This window comes from Podarcis pityusensis (assembly GCF_964106645.2).
Source record: "Podarcis pityusensis genome assembly, chromosome: 12".
In the NCBI taxonomy this organism is placed as follows: domain Eukaryota; kingdom Metazoa; phylum Chordata; class Lepidosauria; order Squamata; family Lacertidae; genus Podarcis; species Podarcis pityusensis.
The window spans coordinates 25976392-25997957 of NC_138037.1; the positions used below are offsets into that span (position 1 = coordinate 25976392).

The 21566-nt window shown below is 43.1% G+C and overlaps 2 protein-coding genes across 5 annotated transcripts in view; one reads left to right on the forward strand and one right to left on the reverse strand.

Moving 5' to 3' along the window:
• The window catches only part of STEAP4 (STEAP4 metalloreductase), a 224414-nt gene that overhangs the window by 17005 nt on the left and 185843 nt on the right, over positions 1-21566 (reverse strand). Inside the window, exon 1 of one of the 3 annotated variants that reach the window (XM_080975203.1) lies at positions 3538-3709. The exons of 1 other annotated variant lie outside the window; for it this stretch is intronic. The gene's annotated coding sequence lies outside the window, so the exon portion shown is untranslated. Of the gene's footprint in view, positions 1-3537; positions 3710-21566 lie in introns of those variants that run through there. One more of the 3 variants, XM_080975202.1, reaches the window with a different exon arrangement.
• The window catches only part of ZNF804B (zinc finger protein 804B), a 294257-nt gene continuing 288630 nt past the window's right edge, over positions 15940-21566 (forward strand). The window contains exons 1-2 of one of the 2 annotated variants that reach the window (XM_080975194.1): positions 15940-16039; positions 18985-19152. The gene's annotated coding sequence lies outside the window, so the exon portion shown is untranslated. Of the gene's footprint in view, positions 16040-18572; positions 18595-18984; positions 19153-21566 lie in introns of those variants that run through there. The other variant, XM_080975195.1, reaches the window with a different exon arrangement.

Below are 21566 nucleotides of genomic sequence, written 5' to 3' on the forward strand. Positions count from 1 at the left end.
TTCTGAGAGGAGCTGATCAGACCGAGGGCTCATTTCCCATTCCTCCTGTTCAGTCCAGTCCAGTGAACTTTTTGTATGGGGCGGGGAGGTTGCTCTGGTGTGCATTCCTGTACTCTTCACATCTAACTGCATTTGCCATTTCACTGCACATTCACCCCGTTTGTAGAGGTTCATCTGGAGTTCCCTGAAGTCCGTTTTTGTTTTAGCCATCCTGAACAACTGGTTACCAGCAGCAATTGAGTACTAGCAGTTGGGTACCAGCTGCCTGACTGCTCGCCCCTACCTCTAAATCTTATATGAACAAGTTAAAACAAGTTCAGGTCAGAAGTGCCAACGTGAATAAAATATTGGCTGGGGGGGGGCAGGTAAGCCCCGCCTGCACAATCGATCACATGATGCGGCACATGCACACACCATTTGAATGGCAATGCCCATCAACTTTGGGGGGCCTGCCCCCCTCAAATATTTTATTCGGGGGGGGTGTCAAAGGGACCTGGGCCCCTAGGAGTTGGCTTCTATGACTCACGTTATTCCTCATTATTTTGACAGTTTTGTCAGTGCTCCTTCTTACAAACAACAAAACAAATCCTATTATCTATGCTGCTGCAGTTTAAATGAGTAACCCTGGGTTTTCTTTCTGAGTGGTGTAATATGCACTGTGCATATGCGTGGGCATAAAAAGCAGGGCATGGGTGTGGATATAGGTCATTAATACATAGGGCGCAACACTGATAGCAAGCCTCATCTACAAACTAAACCTCCCTGTCCAGCTTTGCAGATGTTTTGATCAAGGAACCAGTATGCTGAAAATTCACCTGTGTACCACAGAGTACATTTGCAAGAACCTCACTGGTCTGGTGCTTTCAATTCATTAGTTACTTTCTTTAGTGCATCGGGTGATGTGGACTATGGCTTGAGATTGCATGCAAATATTTTAGTATGCAGTTGGAACACTTCCTTTGCTATTACTGTTTAAAATGACTCTAAATCACCCCTACAAACCATTCTAGGAGCTTGGAAAGGTCATATCTCGTCTTTCTCCTTCTTAAAAATAATGTCATGGTTGCTACTTCAGTGTATCATTTAATTTTCTTTTTTACAACTCTCTGAAAAGTGAGTGACTTTTAAAAAAAATAATAATAAAAGTGCAGATTTACAGGGATGAGATGAAATACTGTCAATAGTGGTTGTCTGGATTAATGATGTGCTACAACTGCAAAGAAAGGATTAAAACTTGAGCTATTGATATTACTAAGATGCTTGCAGATTCAGTTACACGATCATTTATATTTACATTTTTTAAAGAACAGCTGTTTCACATATAACTTAGTAAACAAGCTTTTGCATTTTCTTCCCTTCTCATCCCCCCCCCCCCCCACTTTAAGTGGACTGATGTGATCAGGGAAGTCGGTCATGAGACAGTGGTATTTAGTTACTGCTGATGTGCTGACTAGATGGACTGCCCTCCACAATCCTTATTCATGGACTGGACATAATAAAATCATAGAATTGTAGACTTGGAAGGGATCCTGAGGATCATCTAGTCCACCCCTCCTGCAGTGCAGGAATATGTAGCTGTCCCATACAGGGACTGAACCTGCAACTCTGGAGTTATCAGCGCTATGCTGTAACCAACCGAGCTATGAATAAAGTAGGTTAGATCTAGACCCGTGGTTCCCAATGTAGGGCACACGCCCTACAGGGAAGCAATTTGATTTTTAAGGAGGGCAATTTGAGAATGAGTTATTAACAGTTAATGGACTTTTAGGCTTCCTCCACGTGAATTGCGGTTCACTTTTTGAATAATAAGAATTATATGTCACGGGGGGCGGTCATCAGGATTTTAGAGATGCTTAGGTGGGGCATGGCCAAAGAAAGGTTGGGAACCACTGATCTAGACCAAGCTAACTGAACTTAGGCCCTATTGAAATCAGTGGGGCAACTTAGCCAATCTTTAGCCTCAGCCCCATTAATTTTAATGGGAACTTGGTGCACTCAGCTTGGATCCAGCACAATCATGGCACACTAGCCATAATGCTTAATAAGAAATGTAATACAACATAGCGACGGCAATTTAGCAAATAACATTTAAAGCCTACCTTCTGAGGGTACAAATAAAGATAATAGAAAACAGATTATTTTCTCTTGCATCCCACATATGTAATGGTAAATAAGATTTTATTGTACTAGCAAAGGCCATGACAAAACCATACAAACACTATCAAAAGAAAATATATACATGTGTAAAAACAAAGCCCCCACATAAGCCATCAGAATCACATAATCGCAAGTGAGACTGAAAACAGGGCAGCTCCATGACTGCCATATGTAATGGTTTTAGGTAATCATGAAGTGGGAGATGCTTTTTACGGTGTTTAATGTTTTACTGTTGTACACTACTCTGCTATTTTATGGTATGTCAGTATATAAATAATTTTATAAATAAAGAAATCAGATCTTGCATTAAGCACATCAAAAATACACACAGACCTAGTACCCAATACCCAGTGGTACGCAAAACCCAATGCTGGAAGAGGTGACTCCATCACAGTGGATTTGTTGTTGTTGTTCTTGTTGGATGGCAAAGCAGACTAAATTTTCCAGTGCCTTGGGGGCAGATGCACATGGTACAATCCCAAAACTGGAGAAGCCATTTCTGGAGGGGTGATGGGGATCAGAGATTTGTGATGAGAAAGGGAGTGCTAACACCTTACCCACTGCTCTGCCACTTTGCCAATCCTGGGAGTGCCTTTTCCTCTTTCAAAATGGGGAAAAACAAAGCCATCTTTCGAAACCTGCCCTTCTCTGAACTTTGCAATGCAGTTCTTTGGATAAGTAATGTATATAGTAAAGGTGCATATACTAGTATAAAGTGTGCACAGCAATGCATGTATTGGTGAAAATAACATACAAATGTGCTGTATTAGGGTAAATTGGTTTTCCAAAATGTGCATATTGGGCTAAATCGAACACAAAAAATGTGTCTGAGAAAATCGCACTGAAGTGCTGCTGAATTTTCATGAGAACCTTAAAAAAAAAAAATCGCAAACTGATGTGGAAATGTGTAGAAGTGAATTTAAGATTGGAAAAATGAGGAACAGAGAAAAACCAAAACTGACATATTAGAAAAGGTCTGCATTCCACTTCATGGGATGACATGGACTCTTAAGTCCCAGAAAGCTTTCCCCATTTGTTCATTTTTAAAAAGTTGCCACAGGATCCTTTGTTGCCCATGTATGTCTAGTCTGGCCTTGAATGACACTTTTGGACCAGCTATTCACATTTTGCAGTGTCACCAAAGAGACGCAAGCCCTTTTCTTTTTCATTTCCAACAGCAGGAGGAAAGTAGAAACAAGTTTGGATTAGCCACTGCATAGCATCTGTGCCCAGCAGAGACTAACTTGAAAAGGGTGCCTGTTTCTAAAATATCACATTCAATAAAGAAGGTGCGAACTGAAGCATTCTGCAAACACTTCGGTGGGTCTCCCAAGGGGAATAGTGAGACTTGTCAAGTTCTCAATTTAAATTGCCACTTACCTTCCACACTCTGCTGCCTGTGGTATTTCCACCCCTCCTTGTCACTTACTGAGCGCAGCTGCAGCTGCAGGCAGCATCTGGCTGGAGAAACTACAGATGCTTCCCTTTGCTTGGAAGAGAATGAGGAAGTACTTTGTTACTCCTGGACATTTATCAGCTGGAGAGGAGAGGCAGAGAAGGGAGGGGGAAGAGAGGGAGGTTGGGGATTTTGCAAGTCTGGGCCTGGAGGGTGGAGAAGGGAACAGAATTTCCCGGCGAGCGCCTTGGGGGAAATTCCCTGCCTTGGTATATTTTCATTGGATAAGGTTCAGTCACGGCTGCTTACTCTGCCTGTTGGCAAGTGCTGAACTTCTGGCTCCTTGCCAGCTCCTTGTTCAAGCTGCCTTCTCTTCTGAATTTATACAGTTGGAAGTAACTCAGCTGCTTCAAAGGCAGAAGGAAGCTGTAGCTACTGCAGGAGCCATGCCTATCTCGTCTGCAGATCACGAGTGGTAATTTTATTCATCAGTTTATTCCCTTGCTAGTGGCATTTTTGCATGACACGTCACACCACAAAATTTGCTGGGAAGTTTGCAATATAAATAACCATAAGCCTCAGCTGGCTGCCTTTAAGGACATAGGAGCCTGACCAGTGATCCCCCTAGCCTAGTATTCTTGCAATGGCCAACCGGGTGACTTTCTAAAGCCCGAAAGCAAGACCTGAGTCCAGCAGCACTCCCCCCATTTGTGGTTCCCAGCAATAGGCCTTCAGGGGCATACTGCCTCCAATAGAGGAGGTAGAACATAGCCATTGTGGCTTGTAGCCAATGCACCATGGCTAGTAGCCCTTATGTAGTGGGCTTTATCATGCCACCTAGTGGGTTGAAGGACTGGGAGCTGTGATGTTCCCTAGTTGGTTGTAGAATGGCCCATCCCGGTTGTCAATCAATGGTCTGCTAAGGCTTCGCTTCAAGTTTGTGGGGTCCGTAGCAAGCTACAACACACTCAGGTTGCTGGCAGGGCCCACAGGAGCGACTCACACCATGGTTGGCCAAGAGTTTAGCAACTCCTTCCCAACTGTCCAGCAAACAGGCTGGGAATTGGCCAGCAGGCAGTGGTTAGATCCTTGTCTGGTGCCACACCAAACTCTGGAATCAATATACTTGTACCATGTTTAACCTCCATTTCTTGGTGTCCCATCCCTCCTGGGTATTTTGCCTACATGCACTTGATGCATAGTGTAAATAGAAAAGGATACATAGCTTCAAAATTAAACTAAGCTAAATTCAAAATACAGTGGTACCTCGGGTTAAGTACTTAATTCGTTCCGGAGGTCCGTTCTTAACCTGAAGCACCACTTTACGTAATGGGGCCTCCTGCTGCTGCCGGAGCCCGATTTCTGTTCTCATCCTGAAGCAAAGTTCTTAACCTGAAGCACTATTTCTGGGTTAGCGGAGTCTGTAACCTGAAGCGTATGTAACCTGAGGTACCACTGTACTTCCTGGGAGTGGGTGGTAGGTGAAGTGGGTGGGGAGGTCACCTATTTATTATCTAGCTAATCCCATTATAAAGCAGACTCTTTCTCCAAGGAGCTCATGGTGGGGTGTGTAGTTCCATTTCTTTGCCATGTTATTTTTACAATGACCCTTTAAGTTAGCTAGAGAAATATTGTGTGTGTGTGTGTGTGTGTGTGTGTGTGTGTGTGACTGTTCCAGCTCCCTTCAATAAGCTTTGTAGATGAACCTGAATCTTCCCTAAGGGAGTGCACTTTTGTACTAGGTATTCATGAGGTAAGCATGAATGCACACACACAAAAAATACAAATGGTCTGTAGTGTTATATAGTTATTATGGGGCATAAAATAAATTACTCTTAAAATAGGTCACTTATTGTAGTAGAATCTTTGATGTAGCCAAGAGCAATCTTGAAATATTGCTGGGAATCTTGACCCCAAGCCACTCACCCCTTTGCAAATCTGAAATAGCCTCTCTGTTAGAACAGCCACAGGTATGGGTGAACAGCAGTTCAATTTTCTAGATGTTCTGAGCACATCTGCTGCATTCTGGTGCTGTTTCCCCCTCCCCTTCTAGACAGAGAAGGTGTCCTCTCCACCACTGCCAGATAATTGCTCATTTAGCGCTGTTGAGGCATTCCCTCCATCCTTTAGCCCTGTTGAGGAAGTTCCCTCTATCCTAGCATTGTCCCCTGATAATTCTCATCCCAACAACTCCATACTTGACCTTCATGCATTGAATGGGAAGGTCTGATGGGGAAATCTTTGTGTATTCCACTGAATGCCCTTGCAGTCCTCCACGGAAATGAAAGCCATGGTCCTGAAGCATTCCTGAGCCATGCTAGGGATCATTAGCAAAGAGACAGCAAATAAAACTGCCAGTACCACAATGCTGTTATACAAATCTATGGTGTGACCTCACTTGGAATGCCGTGTATTCTTCTGGTTGTCTCAGCTCAGGAAGAGAACTGTAGAGCTTGAAAAGGGAAGCCAAAATGATTGGGATGGGTATGTTGAGCAACTTCCATATGATGAAGGGTTACAACATTTGGGGCTTTTTAGTTAGGTGAGTAAGAGGGAACTTGACAGAGATGTGTAAAATTATGCATGATGTGGAGAAAGTGGATGAAAAATAGTTTTCTCTCTCTCAAACAACACTGGAACCATGGGAATGTAATGTCTCAGCTACAACCTCGAGGCCTTGCCATTAACCAAGGCCTGGAACAGGCTCAGTCTGAGAGGAATGAGCCAGAGATGAGGGCGAGGAGGGATATTCCATGCTGAGGGTGAGTTTGGCCTCTGATGTTTAAGGCCAAACTAGTCCCAAACCTGAGGGAAAGACGGTGCCTCAATGCCAGGCAGAAACCCACCTCTTCTGGAGAAGTGCCCAACCACAAGAGAGGACTCCCTGTGAATAAAATCTTCCTATTGAGGCGTTCTCTGGATGACGATAGCTGAAAGGAATCTGCTGAGGTCAGGATGTGGCTCCATTGGCTTTGGATTAGTGCTTGTGGGGATGCAGGTGGCACTGTGGTCTAAACCACTGAGGCTTTTGGGCTTGCCGATCAGAAGGTCGGCAGTTTGAATCCCTGTGACAGGGTGAGCTCCCGTTGCTCTGTCCCAGTTTCTGCCAATCTAGCAGTTCAAAAGCATGCCAGTGCAAGTAGATAAACTGATGCCACTGCGTCAGGAAGGTAAACTGTGTTTCTGTGCGCTCTGGCACTCATCACGGTGTCCCTTTGCACCAGAAGCGGGTTAGTCATGCTGGCCACATGACCCAGAAAGCTGTCTGTGAACAAACGCTGGCTCCCTTGGCATAAAAAGCGAGATGAGTGCCGCAACCCATAGTTGTCTTTGATTGGACTTAATCGTCCAGCGGTCCTTTACCTTTTACCTTAGATTAGTGCTAGACTGGAAGAGCAGCTGGGACAATGTTTTCCTGCTAGCACTGTACTTTATCTGCTATCTGATCTCTTGCCTATTTAGAACCTGTCCACAGACTGCCCTGGATATGTATCTTGCCTGTGCTTTGCCCATGGGTGAACTGGAACATGGCCTTGAACTGCTCTGAGCTGCCCTCTTTCCTAGTCCCTTCTTTTGGACCCTGACCTTGGACCAGCCCTGGATAAAACTTTTGATGTTGTTGCTGGCCTATCAGTGTAGCTGTTAAGAAGTTCCTTTACTTAGGAGCCTAGTGAGAACAGGACAGAGGCAACCAATAAAACTGAATGTTGGAAGATTAATGACAGAGAAAAGCAAACATTTCATAGCTAAACTAATTGGATGGCATTAAAAAGAGCATTAGACAAATTCACAGAGGATAGGGCTATCAGTGACTACTAGCCACAATGGCTATGTTCACAGTGAAATCAGAGTGCTGGACTAGATAAGCCTTTGGCCGAATCCAGTACGGTTTTTCTTACATGGAACAGGGCTACTCAACATGACACCCTCCAAATGTTGTTTGAGTCCAATTCTTATCAGCCCCACCCCCAGCTAGTATGGTGAATGGTCAGGGATGATGGGAGTTGGTGTCTAACAACATCTGAAGGACACCGCAATGGCCAACGCTGATGTGAAGGATTCCAAGAGTGTTCAGCTCAATGCTGATTCACTCTCCAGACTTTCCCACTCAATTAATGGAGACCAGAGGCTGCAACCAGTGGCAGCAATGAAGACATTCAAAAGATCTCAGGTTCTACTCTTGGCAGCTCCAGGTAGGTATGGCAAAGATTCCCTGTCCTGAAACCGTACACAGCAGCTGCCAGTCAGCGTAGCTATTTCTTACACAACACTTATTTCTTACATAACATATATCTGCTGCTTGATTGTAATACAGTGGAACTTCTGTTTTTGAGCATCTCGGAAGCTGAACGATTTAGAACCCGAATGCCGAAAACCCAGAAGTGAATGCTTCAATTTTCAAATGCACTTCGGAAGTCGAACAGCTTCCAAGGTGCGTTTCTCCATTTTCTCAATGGAATTTGCCAACTGCCCATTGGGCCTTGGTTGTCAAACGTTTTGGAAGTCAAACAGTCTTCTGGATTATGTTCGACAACCGAGGTACCACTGTAGTTTACAAAAAACAAACAAACAAAACATTACAATTACCAGGAAAAGAAAGTTAAAAATAGGTATTTTAACAATTCAAAAATAATTAAAATCAACCTTGAACAAAAAGATTAAAACACATGTCAGGGTTCTACATGTCTGGGTAGGCTGTTTTACGCAGGTGCCAAAAGAGAATAGCAAAGGCACCTGCCTGAGGTCGATAGGCAGGGAGTTCCAAAGTGTAGGTACTGCTACACTAGAAGAACAAATTCTTACTAGTGTGGAACAAGTGTTATGTGGCACCTGTAATTGTGCCAGTTCTTCAGATTGAAGTAGTCAAATGGGCATTTGACATCCATAAAGCGTAAGGGGGAATAGCCTCTGGTGCATCTGAGTGCAAAAGAAAGGAACTGCACATTTCTTAAAAGAAAACTGGATTTCAAAAACATTTGACTGCTGTTTCTGCCAGCTTTGGACAGCCTCTCTTTCTTTCTTTAAATAGGGCTGCATGAGCAATCATCTGCTCAAGCAGTTACTGTGCTCTAATTTTTCTAGCCCACTGATTGCTGTTTACCTAGTACAGTTGATTGATCACCCCCCCTTCAACTTATTAATTAATGACAATTACATATATTTGCATATTACAAAAACATCAGCATAGCTGACGTTGAGATATTGGGGGGGGGGAGTTTGATACCATTTTCCATTTTTGATAAACAAAAGCTGCCAGTCAGTTTTAGAAAAAGGCTTTCTTTAAGTGTCTCCTTTTTATTCCCCACTGAAGTAGCACACTAGATACAAAAGGACCTCAAGAAAATACAAGAATAAATGAAATGGATATTACACTCCACCCACTACAACACAAGAAAGCAATAGAGAGGTAATGACATACCCATGGCTAAAGGTGATATTCAACTATTTTTAATCAAACAAGCAAGGGAAAAAAATCAGTATTGCCTGAGGGCATCTTTCTGGGAAGCGTCTTGCATGTGTGGTGGTCTAATGCCCCCAACATCACCACTGATATAGGATAGAAATTGAAGTCAAGTGGCTTCAAATCCACCATTTCTTGAAAGAAGCTGCAGGATAAGGACGAATGGCTCTGTGAATTCCAGTTCTCCCAGTTTCTCATTATCCCAATCTTTAAATTCATTTCTCCATATTTCCACACCAATTTGCAATTTCCCCTCCAAAAAAACAATTCTCATAAAAATTCATTGCATTTTGATGCAACTGTTTCCTAAGAAACACATTCTGGGATGCAATTTTGCTTTGCAGACACATTTATTCAGGATGCTTTCCCTTAATATAATGCATATTTGTATGTTATTCTCATCAATATATGAATCTATATTGACACACTTTGCCCTGGTATACGTTTTGTACATTTTACTTGGCTGGCGAACTGTGTTGCAATATTTGGACAAGCACAAATTTCAAAGGATGGCTTTGTTTCAATTTGCATATTGTTTTGGAAAATTGTGCATTTGGTCGGCTTGCCTCTAAATACACACTACAGCTAATTTCTCTTGAATCCCTACTGCAGGAATACAGTGTAGCAGTATATTAATCGCCCCCACGTTAAGGTTCCATTTCTACCTAATACCACCCAAAAACATTGCAATTAAAATAAGTGCAAGATATGTTAGAAATAATCAAATGTGTGATTTGTTGAGGATGGAATGAGCATCACTGCTCAGCTGCTGGGATTATTTCTATCCATCTGTGTATAAGGTGGGAGAAGGCAGGTTGCTTGCCAGAGGGTGGTGGCACCCTTGCCAGGGCAAGCGATAATACAGCAGCCTGCGAATGTACTCACTATCATTGGCCTCCCTGGGGCCTACATTTGCTCCTGCGTGACCTGACTGCTCCTCCATTACTAGAGACATTTGTGAGTCAAATTTAGAAGAATGAAGCTTTGGCTGCTTACCAAAATCCCAAGGCCCTTTGAGCGGATTGCCTTTTGCTTTCAGGGGCGCTTACAGTCCAGGGTTGAAAAGCCACATTCACACAGCATTGGGGTTTTTTGTCAGAAATAAAATCCCAAAAGGGGTTAACGTCAGTTGAGAGAGCACATTTTTTAAATGATAATGCAAATCACAGGGAACGACAGGGAGCCAGCATGTGCTAAGAGTTAAAGAACAGTCAGTTCTTTCTCTTAGAAAAGGAAAATATAATGAAGCTGACCCCTTTTGAATCAAAGTGTCCCTAGGAGCAAAAATTCCATATTTTTTTTCTTGTTTTGCTCTTTTTATATCTCCCTTTTGAGATGCCAAACTAGCCATTGAGGATTCATGTCAGTTCTGAGACAAGAGCTAGGACTAGGCTGAGGCAGAAAAAAAGAATACACCTTCACTGCTGTTCAGTTCTTTCAGCTGCTATGTGACTGTACTACTTCAATTGTCTCCAGGTTTTCCATTAATGACCATTTAGGGAGTCCAGAGAAAACTCTTATCTTTTAATCCGTATACGATTATTCCTCAGAATTGCCTGTATCTCTGGCCAACTCTATGGTTGCATGCCCTGAAGGGCAGTCATTTATGAACATGATAGGGCCCTTTATATGGTAGGTAAATATTGTTCTGCTCCAAAGATACCACCTTGCCATCTATTGTTCAATTGTTATAGATGCGACGAATTGATTAAAATTGCAGTAAATGTCACAGCAGTGCCAAAAACTGCCTTCCAATGTCTTAAATTTTTTATTTCCTCATTTTCCTGCCTGCTTATCAGAGCACTCGAAAATTTCAGTGACTGTACTCATTGTTACAAGCTTCCTTATAGCTATCAGCAAATATTTCTACAGCCTCCTCCGCTGCCCCTGCTTCTTGATCTGAAAATTTCTCATGGGACTTGCCAGGGGTTGGACTAGATGACCCTTGGGAGTACCTTCCAACTCTACAGTTCTATGAATATGTGATTCTGTGTCTGCACAACGTCTTACCCCAGGCCTTAATTGCGGCCGGGGCACCCAGGAAGGCTGCAGAGCATAGATCACCTGTAGACTACTGGTGAGATAATTTGTAGGACCAAAGGAAGGACACTCACAGGTATCTCCCGGCACCTCAAAAGTAAGCACACACAAAAAACAACAACCTGCCATCCAACCCATAAGAATTTCAGTCCCTCTTTGATAATTTTTGAATGCAATTTCTTTTCTTATGGGTAAAAAATGGTTTAAAACAGGCTTCCTCAACCTCGACCCTCCAGATGTTTTGAGACTACAATTCCCACCATCCCTGACCACTGGTCCTGCTAGCTAGGGATCATGGGAGTTGTAGGCCAACAACATCTGGAGGGCCGAGGTTGAGGAAGCCTGGTTTAAAAGATGCAGGAGGAATTTTCTGTGTAGCATTAGTAAATGCACCTACTGCTTTTTGCAATGTAACCTAATAATACATTTTAAAAAAGCATAAATCTTCAGAAGTAATTAAAAAAAACACAAACCAGAAATGTTTCAGAAGAATCACTGGCAGTGCCAGATTTCTGCTTTTATTTACACCTTGCCAGTTGAAGTCAAAACAACAGTTATAGCAAAACAGTCTGCTGGCCTGTCGCATTGTAGATTCATGTTTAAGAAGCTAATATTTACTCCACTTTCTGTTTTCCTCATTTGGGCAGGATTCCATTTGTAATAGGTAGTTTCAGCTGAGTACTGACTCTTTAAGAGCCAAGCCCCAAATGGGTCTTGGCATGAGGCACAATGCTTGAGAGAACTGGCAGAACACTTTCGGATCTGGAGTAGGAGTCTCTTAAGATTGGTGGGATTTGCATGATTTCCTCGGTACCCTAAGCAGACCCAGGCCCAGAGGGACCTGCAACTAGAGACAGTTCTAGCTAAGTTGTCTTCATTTCACCAGTTGTTGTTTTTTAACTTCCAACAGCCCTTCAGTGAGTTGTAAGAAGTAGACATTCATTAGGAGAAGTCTAGCGTATGCTACTCCCTCACTACATAAATATTTAGCAACGAGGTAAGAATTAATTTCAATGCATTGAATCCCTGAAACTGTGAGAACAACTTTCTGAGACCAGATTGTTGTGCTCCATCCTCCGCTCTCCTGGACGTTAGTCAGGAAATATGGTACTGAGCTATATTAAAGAACTTTATGTGAATCAACCAGCATCTGGAGACTCTTGTTACTTTATAAAACACCATTAAACAGAAAGGAAAGAATCGACAGGTGTAAATCAACCAGCAAATAAATTTTCTATTGTTTGTTCCCTTATGGAACCAACTTTACCAAACACCAACACCTATGTTGAATAATGCAGTAGTCTGCTAGGGTTGGACTCCTGGGCACAGGTCCAAGGCCCTGTGTAGCCCCAAATCATCCTGAAGATGCCTTGGTGATGCTACTGCAGTAAAAAGTGGTGGTGACAGGCAAAAAAGCAAACACCTGCATCGATAGCCAAGGCTCTAGCTGTCTACCACTTTGATTTATTCATTTTTGAAGAGTGGCAATGGAGTTCAGCCAAGCAGCCACCACCTTCTCTCTCTCCGCCTCCCAAATCTGACAGTGTCTTTGGCTCTTCTGGTTACTTCCACATGATACCATCTGTTAGCCTACAGAGCTTCATTTTTAAAAGTGTGATCAGCAAACCAGTGCAAGCATAGTAGGCTATGTCTATGAGCCGTGTCACCTTAATGAATTTAGTGAAGGTGGCAGTTCTCCTGGGCAGCTTCCTCTAATCTGTGGAGGTAACAATGAAGCAGTCTACTGCTGCCTTCTCTCCAGCCCAGATAGGAATTTTGCTACTGTACCACTGATGTTAGCAGGCAAAATACCTCCCACTATTTAAGGGAAATTTGCAATGTGCTCGAGGGCAAGCAAGTATCTGCTCATCAGCAAGTACAGAGGCTCATGCCTTTAAGGTCACGTTGTATCCAACACTGGCCATCTGCATGTTTTACGGGGTAGGTGGGGAGGAACAGCATTGACAAAATGAATGGAAGGTGAAAAATACTGTCATGGCTGTAAGAAGAAGGGTCCCAGAATGAGAGTCTGAAACTGGACACCACTTTGCAGGAACTGGACACCACTTCAGTGAGTAAAACTCTCCATCGGGATCAGCTGTTATGGAATTGGTCCATGAACTGTTTCATCTACAATTGCAGAAGTTATAGGGCCTGTGGATGCCATCACACTGACTTGCTGCATTGGGGCACTCATATGTCATGAAGAATCTATATACTCCAAACATTAAGTATAGTGTCATTTGAAAAGTGCCACCCTATTCACATCATCATCATGGGCTCATCTCCAGCATCATCTGAATGTAACCCCATCACTGATTATTTCACTTCTGTAGAGAGACAATCAAAGTGGTCCACTGAGACCGCTGGAGTGAGGCCTTATGGGAATGACATGCTACTCAGTCTGGGGGTTATTGTATACTGATTCTTAAAGAGGTCAAACCCAGAAGGCCTCAGAATGAAACTGACTATGTGAGAGACAAGTGTGGAATAGTTTCAGTTTTGCAACAGGAGGCTGTGTGAGCGGTTGGATTTACATGATCTCATCAGGGGCGTAAGCAGTCCCAGGTTCAGAGAAACCAGCAACTGGGTACAGTCCTCAGTAAGTTAGCCTGTGTTTGTCTACCTGCACCTTTCCAGTGAGTTGTAGCAAAAATAAATAGTTGAGTTGGGTCCCATCCACACTGTACACTCCTATACCAGTTATGGCTCCTCTCACCCAAATCCTGGGAACTGTAACTTGTTAAGGCTGCTGGGCTCTGTGAGGGGTCTCCTAACTACTCTAAGCACCCTTAACATACTACAGTTCCCGGGATTCTTTGGAGGAAGCCATGACTGTTAAAGCGGGGTAGGAGTAGAAGAGGTTTAGTGGGTACTGCTGCTTTCTTTATGAAACTCTTTTTTCCTGAACATAGGGTAACTTGCTTGGCATTCATAGTTTGACTTATGCTATCTGGTTTTACTGGTTTCCAGTGCGTTACAACTACAGATGTATGAGGTTTTGTCTTTGTTTTAGTGACTAATTAAGCATTTTATTAGCAGGTGCTGTTTCCACATTTATTCCAGCTAGAGATTTTGCGTAATTCAACTTGTAATGTACAGGGTCATTGTGACCACATTCAGAGACAGAACTTGGCATTCTCAACCTGTTCTGGAAACTCAGGCAGGCCCTTTAGCTGCAGATCTTCCTGCATCTCCAAGACTGTATTTTGAATCAACTTCGCTTCCCTAAATAAGTTTAGTCCAAGAGCACAAAAGGGTAGAAAACATCTGTTAACTTGCACCTTAGAAAAAAATGTCCTCTGGAGATTGTCTTGACTTATAAAATTTCAGTGTATATTTCCTTTTTCTTTTCAAAGAGAAGAACATAATATTGCTCAGCAGCCATCACCAGTAGGAGCAACAACTCTATTTATCAAACGTTAGTGTTAGACTTTTGTGGTGAGATTAAAAAGCCTGAATGCCTTCAGCCGAAATTCCACTCCATTTGGAATGGTTTTACTTGATTTATAGTTGTAACAGTTTTATCTCTTTTGATAATTGTATATTAGGGAAATGAGACTGTGTTCGCTCATGAGGCACATGGTGGGAGTGGGCAGGGCCAGCCTTCCCATTAGGCAGTTGCCTCAGGCAGCCAATTCTGGGAAATGACAGCAAGATGTAGGAGAGCAGAACTGTCTGGACCACATGGCCTGTCCTGCACGCATTAAGCCAGTCTGCGGCCCTCATCACCGCTACAGAAGTAAGATTCAGCTGCCGCTTGGATCAGCTTCTGCACATGGGATGGAGGTGCTATATTGCTCCTTAGCTCAGGCAGCAAAATGGAAGTGCAACAGTCCTGTTCCCTATGGACTGTTCTGTGCCCCACACAGAAGGAATTCCCTAGTGATACCCGGTGCTACACTGGGGTCCATTTATAGGAGATTATAAGACATGTATTGAGCATTTATATTTATGGTGTATTGTGGCTCAGTGACAGAACACCTGCCAAAGATCTCAAGTTCAGCCCCTGACATTGCCAGGCAAGCCTTGGAATGATTCCTGCCTGAAACCCCCAAGAGCTGCTGCCTGTCAGTGCAGACAGTGCTGAGCTAGATGGACTCATGATCTGATTAAATACAATGCAGTGTCCTTGACATCCACTGTGTGAAGCTGGTGGGTTAATATCTCATGTCTCACTTTTTCCACAAGTGATTCTGGGAATCAATCCTGCATGTTTCTGATGGGCATTGTATATTTTTATACAGATAATAAAATACGATAGCACAAACTTTACCAATATGTAAACAAAAACCAAAAAACAGGAGAGATAAACTTCAGCTAAGCATGCCGTAAAAGGGACCAACAAAATATGCAACCCTGTGTATCTCAGAGCTTACTTGCAGTATCCAAAGTCAGAGGCTGTTACCATATTAATCCTTGTTTATAGAATGAAGAAATTCCAGAACATTTTAGCTCTGGCCCTTTGTTGACTATCTTGGTTCACTGACATATTGCTATGGAACTAGTCCTCTTCAGGCATCATTAAACTGAAAGCTTGTTTGAGGCGAAGGGTCATGAAACCATCTTCTCCACTCTTGATAGGTCCAAAGGGGTCTTGTAATCTTGTTTGGCTTCGGATTATGGGTGTTGTTGTTTTTTTGTCAACACATGCAAGCAGACCCTCTTACAAGGCTTCTTCAAACCTTGCTACTAAATGCTGCTACGAGGTTAGGGGGAACCATGTGTAGGGCCAGCATGCAAGGCCTCACTGAAGAGGGTGACTGTGAGTGCCATAGGACAACAACAATAGTGCCATTGTGATTTGTGCTTGTCATTTGCCTCTCAGACATGCAAGCCAAGGATGGGCAGCTTGTGACTCTCCAGGTCCTGTTAGATCCTGCAGCTCCCATCAGCCCCAGACAACATGGCCAATGGTGAAAGAAGACAGGAGCTGTATAGACCAGCAATATCTGGAAGTTCAGATTCCTCATCTCATTATAACAGTTAGCATTTAGTATTAATATTTAGTTAGTAATGCTCTCTGCTATTCAATTCAGTTTGTCACTGACAGGACGTCCCAGGGCATTTGGATCCGAGGCAAAAGACAAAATGGCGCCACACTTTCATTCCAAACACACAAGTGGACTAGACTGGAAGTTCACTCTTACTCCAGTGCTGATGATGGGATTGTGTCTTCCACCATGCCTAAGGGCAACAGGCCACTTTAAGGAGCACAAAACTGGCTGCATGGCAAACACAAATTTGTCTTCCAATTTGTGGTGGTGGTGGGGAGATGTGTGCAGAAGAAATGGCAGTGCAATACTGTTGCCTCTCTGCTCCCCCACCTGCCAACTGAGATGGCCAACTTGTTCTGTGTTTTTATTTATTTAAAATTGTCTAGTCCACCTTTTGAGGAAAAATTCCTCCACAAAGCGGCTTATAGGTATGATAAAACACCCCCCCCCCATGTGTGTTGCTGTGTAATGGTGGAGCCAGGCCAGATCTCTGGACTCTTGTAGACAGCCAGCAGTTTGTTTGCGTGTTCATTTAGTTCTGACCCCCTCCTTGCCCTCCAGTTTTCCAAATAGAAGTCTAATAAAATCTGTTTCTGCTGCTGAATAGTTACTGGGGAATTTAATGTGTGCTATAATTTGTCAAGAAATTAGTTTTGACAGAGAAGTTCATTGGCAGTTCAGCTCCCAGCCATTTTAGAGGGCAAAATTTTCATGGTTATGGCTGCAAGAACTGTATTCTGGTTTTGTAGTGCCTTATTTTTGCAGCTGTGGTATATATTTACTTTACCGTTAGAGCTTAACCATTACATAAATACAGTAAAATAGTCTAGGGAGCTAAAGATGTGCTGTTTATGTCCATCTTTCTTGGCTTCTCTAAATTGTGGGCTCGTATTTTTATATTTCCCGTAACTGATTCTTTCCTGGAAACAGCTGGTAATGAGCCGAAAGCTCACCAGAAGAATGACCAAAAAAAAGAGAGGAAAAAATGATCTGGGAAACATGGCAAACAGAAAGCAGTTTTTCTAAGAAATATTAGAATATAAATTAAACCCAGATAAAATTAATTGGTGATTTTTTTTAATAAAGTAAATTAAGGATAAGAAACTGTTAAGTTTGGGTCTAGATTCAGACCTTTTGGATCTGTTTGGCCGAAGTTATTTGGGACTGTGGTTTTGAGGGATACATTGACCTCTGTAAATAAAGACAGAAAGCCCCCAGAGAAAAAATAATCATAGAACTATACATAGGGTTGTGGCTAATTAAGTTACAACCCATAATGTGCCATTGTTGCTCCAACCAAAGCTACATTGAGGGCATGTCAAAAAGTGCTGCTTGAGGTTAGACAATAGAAACATGGAAAGATAAAGTGACCATGTTTCTGAAGCCTATGATGCAAAACACCAGATATTTTGTCTTCTGATTGGGTCAGGGAGCACTTCCTGTTATTACCAAGCAGTAAACTGACTAATCATGTTTCCTGAAAGAAGCATAGTATGTCACAACTGACCCCACCACTGTCTCAATTTTAACCTGAGGGAAAATAAACGTTTATTTTCTTGTTGGAACATAAGCATAGCCTTTTGCTTGATGAGACCAAAATCATCTGGTACTGCAACCTGTTCCTCTCAGTGACCACTTTTATGCCTCCAGGAAGGCCACAGGCCAGCATGAACAGCCCTCCTCTGCTGTCTCTCTCCCACCCAGCAACTTTTACCCAAGGGTATATTACTTTTTGGCAGTGCATGCCATAAATTGGTAAATTAAACAAACCTATTCCAAATCTAGGGACGCAGGCGGCGCTGTGGGTTAAACCACAGAGCCTAGGACATGCCGATCAGAAGGTCGCGGTTCGAATCCCCGTGACGGGGTGAGCTCCCGTTGCTCGGTCCCTGCTCCTGCCAACCTAGCAGTTCGAAAGCACCTCAAAGTGCAAGTAGATAAATAGGTACCGCTCCAGCGGAAAGGTAAACAGCATTTCTGTGCGCTGCTCTGGTTCGCCAGAAGCAGCTTAGTCATGCTGGCCACATGACCCGGAAGCTGTACGCCAGCTCCTTCGGCCAATAAAGCGAGATGAGTGCCGCAACCCCAGAGTCGGCCACGACTGGACCTAATGGTCAGGGGTCCCTTGACCTTTTTATTCCAAATCTACTGCTAAGTAATTGTGCTTGATGGCCCCAAGTTCTAGTATTATGTGAAAGGGAGAGGAGAAATTGTGTCCCTTTCTTCATCTCATGCATAATTTTATAGGCCTCTGTCATTCGTGTCTCTGCAGAAAGCAAGCTTGCTCCATCTTCCATGGGTCAGCCTTTCAGATATTTGAAGATGGCTATCCTATCACTTCTCGGTCTTCTCAAACATACCTAACTCCCATGACCGTTCCTCATAAGGCTTGGATTCTAAAATGTAGCTGATGGTAACATTCTTTAGTAACTCACTGTTGGAGGGAGACCTTTTGGTTCCATTGTGTGCTGGTGGTTCAGCTGATTCCAGAACCTATGTGCAAATTCCACTTATTTACAGCCAGAGCAAGAGAAACAAATCAGGTGTTGTAGGCAATGTGAATAATTCACCAGTGTTTGTGCGTCAGCTGTAAAATTTCACTTTGGTAGATCACAAGACTGCACATGTGGCAGAAATATTTGTCACGATCGCAGCCTTAAATAATCGAGAAAATATTCTGCAATGAAACTGTTACGCTTGCCAAATAAAAGTCTGTAGTGTTTTATCTCCCTTGGCATCACAGGAGAAAAACGTAAAGTGGCAAAGATGTATGGATCTCTCACTAAGACCTACACCTACTTAGTCCAATAGATTAAACACTGCATCACAATACTTTAGCAGAAGCAGAGGTTTAATAACAATTGTTTTTCATTTTGATTGGATTATAGCGATTTTAGTGAATTCAGTTAAAATGCGCACTTTATTTTGCACAGGCACCTATATTTCTTTCTGGTGGTATTCTGCATGTTCAACACCTTTCCTGTACTGCAACTGGCTGCTGAGCACCCTGTTTGAAGCAAGTGGACCAAATGAAACGAGACCTAAATACTTCTCCTCCTACACCCTTCCTTGAAACTTTCCATCCTCTTCTGCTTGCGCAGGTATTATGCTGATACTTCCTTATGCTGCTTTTAGCACACAGATCTTGTCCACACCAGAGTGAACCATGTATTTGCAGCTGCTTGCATACCCATTTGATCTGCAAAATCCACACAATGTTACCCTCAAACAACACAGGTTCCAATGCTTCCCCTCTGTAATTTCGGGTTTACTCGATAATGGGGATAATCCAATTGACTGGGAAAAATCAGGCTGCAAACCACTCCCCTTGGGGTCACAGTCAGTTTGCTTTAGTGCTTCAGAGTGGGTGGCTCAGCCTTCACATTCTGCTGCTCCACTTTCTATGCCCATTACTTCCTCGTTGCTTTCATTTCTTTCCCAGCTAACATGCCCGTCTCTCTCTCTGTCTTCTTTGATCCCTCAGATTACCACAAAACCAGAAAATTATGCAGGCGTTAAAATTTTCTACACCAGATATTGCACTGCAATCTGAAAAGTGTGCGCTTTTCATTTATGTTCTGGTGGTGCTCTAAAATATTTCCAGTGTAGATAATGCACTTTGCATGTGCTCCAAAGGTTTAGTGTGCAGGCAACCTGATGGTGGCTCTCTATGGACTCAGGCAGAGATCTCCCCCATCACTTGCTACGTGATACTTGTGAGTGGCGTTGCTGTAGTTTGAATTTGGGACCTTTTCCATATAAAGCTCCTATTCTATGACTGGGCTAAGGTCCTTTGCCCTTCAACCAGACAAGTGACACATGGCATAAAAGATTAATCTACCCTTCTTTACTAAAAATAGAAGCACCTCATGCAACTCAGGCTCAAGACTTCCACAGCGCCGTGCACCCCAGTTGCAGCGAGATAAGGCAGCTTTTTGCAGCACTAGGAAACTATTGCTCTGCTCAGATTAATTTTGAAATTGTATTTCAGAAGTCAAAGCTTCCCATGAAACTGACATTCTTCTAAATAGTTCAGGTCTCTTAATCAGTGTCATAATGGCAGACAGCTGGTCTTTCATGTCACTATCCTCTGCCAAAACAGCTTTGTGTTTCGTTTCGTTTAGCACGAACTCCTCAGTGTTTTGTTTTGGGGGAAGGATAAAGACACTGATCTGTTTGCTCAGACAGAAAACTGAAGAACTGTAAAATGCACATTTCTGGGGAGGAAACGCCTGCAAAGCATCAAGCATGGGGAGATTTTGCTTCATTAATGAAGCAGGTGAACAAAAAACCATGCCAGAATAATCGATTCAAGAAAGAATTGAATTAAGCTACATCCACACCATATATTTAAGATTTAAAGCACAGGTGACACATGTGGCTTCTTTCCCTCAGCTCCCTTAAAAAACTTCAGTTCCCACAATTCTTCGGGAAGCTATGTGGTCTAAATGTGCTTTCACTATATGGCGTGGGTGTAAACTTAGTGACAAATTCTGTCGTCAGTAAGTAGAGCGAGATGTCTGACAATGCTAGGTTCATTTTGCTTCCTTGCTGTGGGCTGGCTTAAACTGTCTTAAGCCCTTAAGCAATATTTACCTTTGGGATTGACCCTTTGTGAATACTCATGTACAGGCTGTTCTTTGGCTGTGGACAACTGAGCAGCGTGTCATGCAGAAAAAGGAATGCTTTACAAAACAGCCTTTATATCCTTAAGAAACATCATGATGGATGTTACTTTGGCAAGCACAAGAAAATTCAGCTGCACATTTTCCTTAAACACTGAACAAGGGAAAGGCCCAGAGGGTTGTGCAGACAGCAATGAATTTATGGAACTCTTCAAGCCACCTTATCTCTGAAACATACTGGGTCCTCTCATAATGAGGTCTGATTGTGCAGAAGGATAATTGCTGTAACTAATGCCTGGTTCCCCCCCCCCCATATCCATTAGTAGGTTAGAGCCCATTCACCCTAGAGCTTCCTTTGTGACAAAAGTGACCCAAGGGATTAATTATATGTTATGGTGTGGTTTCTTCATAGGAACATAGGAAGGTCCATTATAGCATAGTGATTAGATTGTTGGACTAGGACCTGGGAGACCAGGGTTCAAATCCCTGGTCAGCCATGAAACTCACTTGGGCTAGTTGCAGTCTCTCGGCCTAACCTATCTCACAGAGCTATTGCAAAGATTACATGGGGAGAAAAAGAACCATGCATGCCACATTGAGCTGCTTGGAGGAAAGGGGGTATAGAAGTGCAAGAAAATGAATGGATAGATGGATGGATGGATGGATGGATGGATGGATGGATGAATGGATGGATGGAGCTGCTTTCTACCAGGTCAGACTAAATGCCAGTCTAGTTTCTGGAGGAATGGTGACCCTCCAGGAGTTGCTGAACTTCAATTCTCATAGTTCTTGGCCATTGGCTCTGTAGCCTGAAGCTGTTTCAGGGTTGGAGGTCAACAACATCTGGAGGGCCAAAGGTTCCTCATCCCTTCTGTACTCCTGGTTGTGAC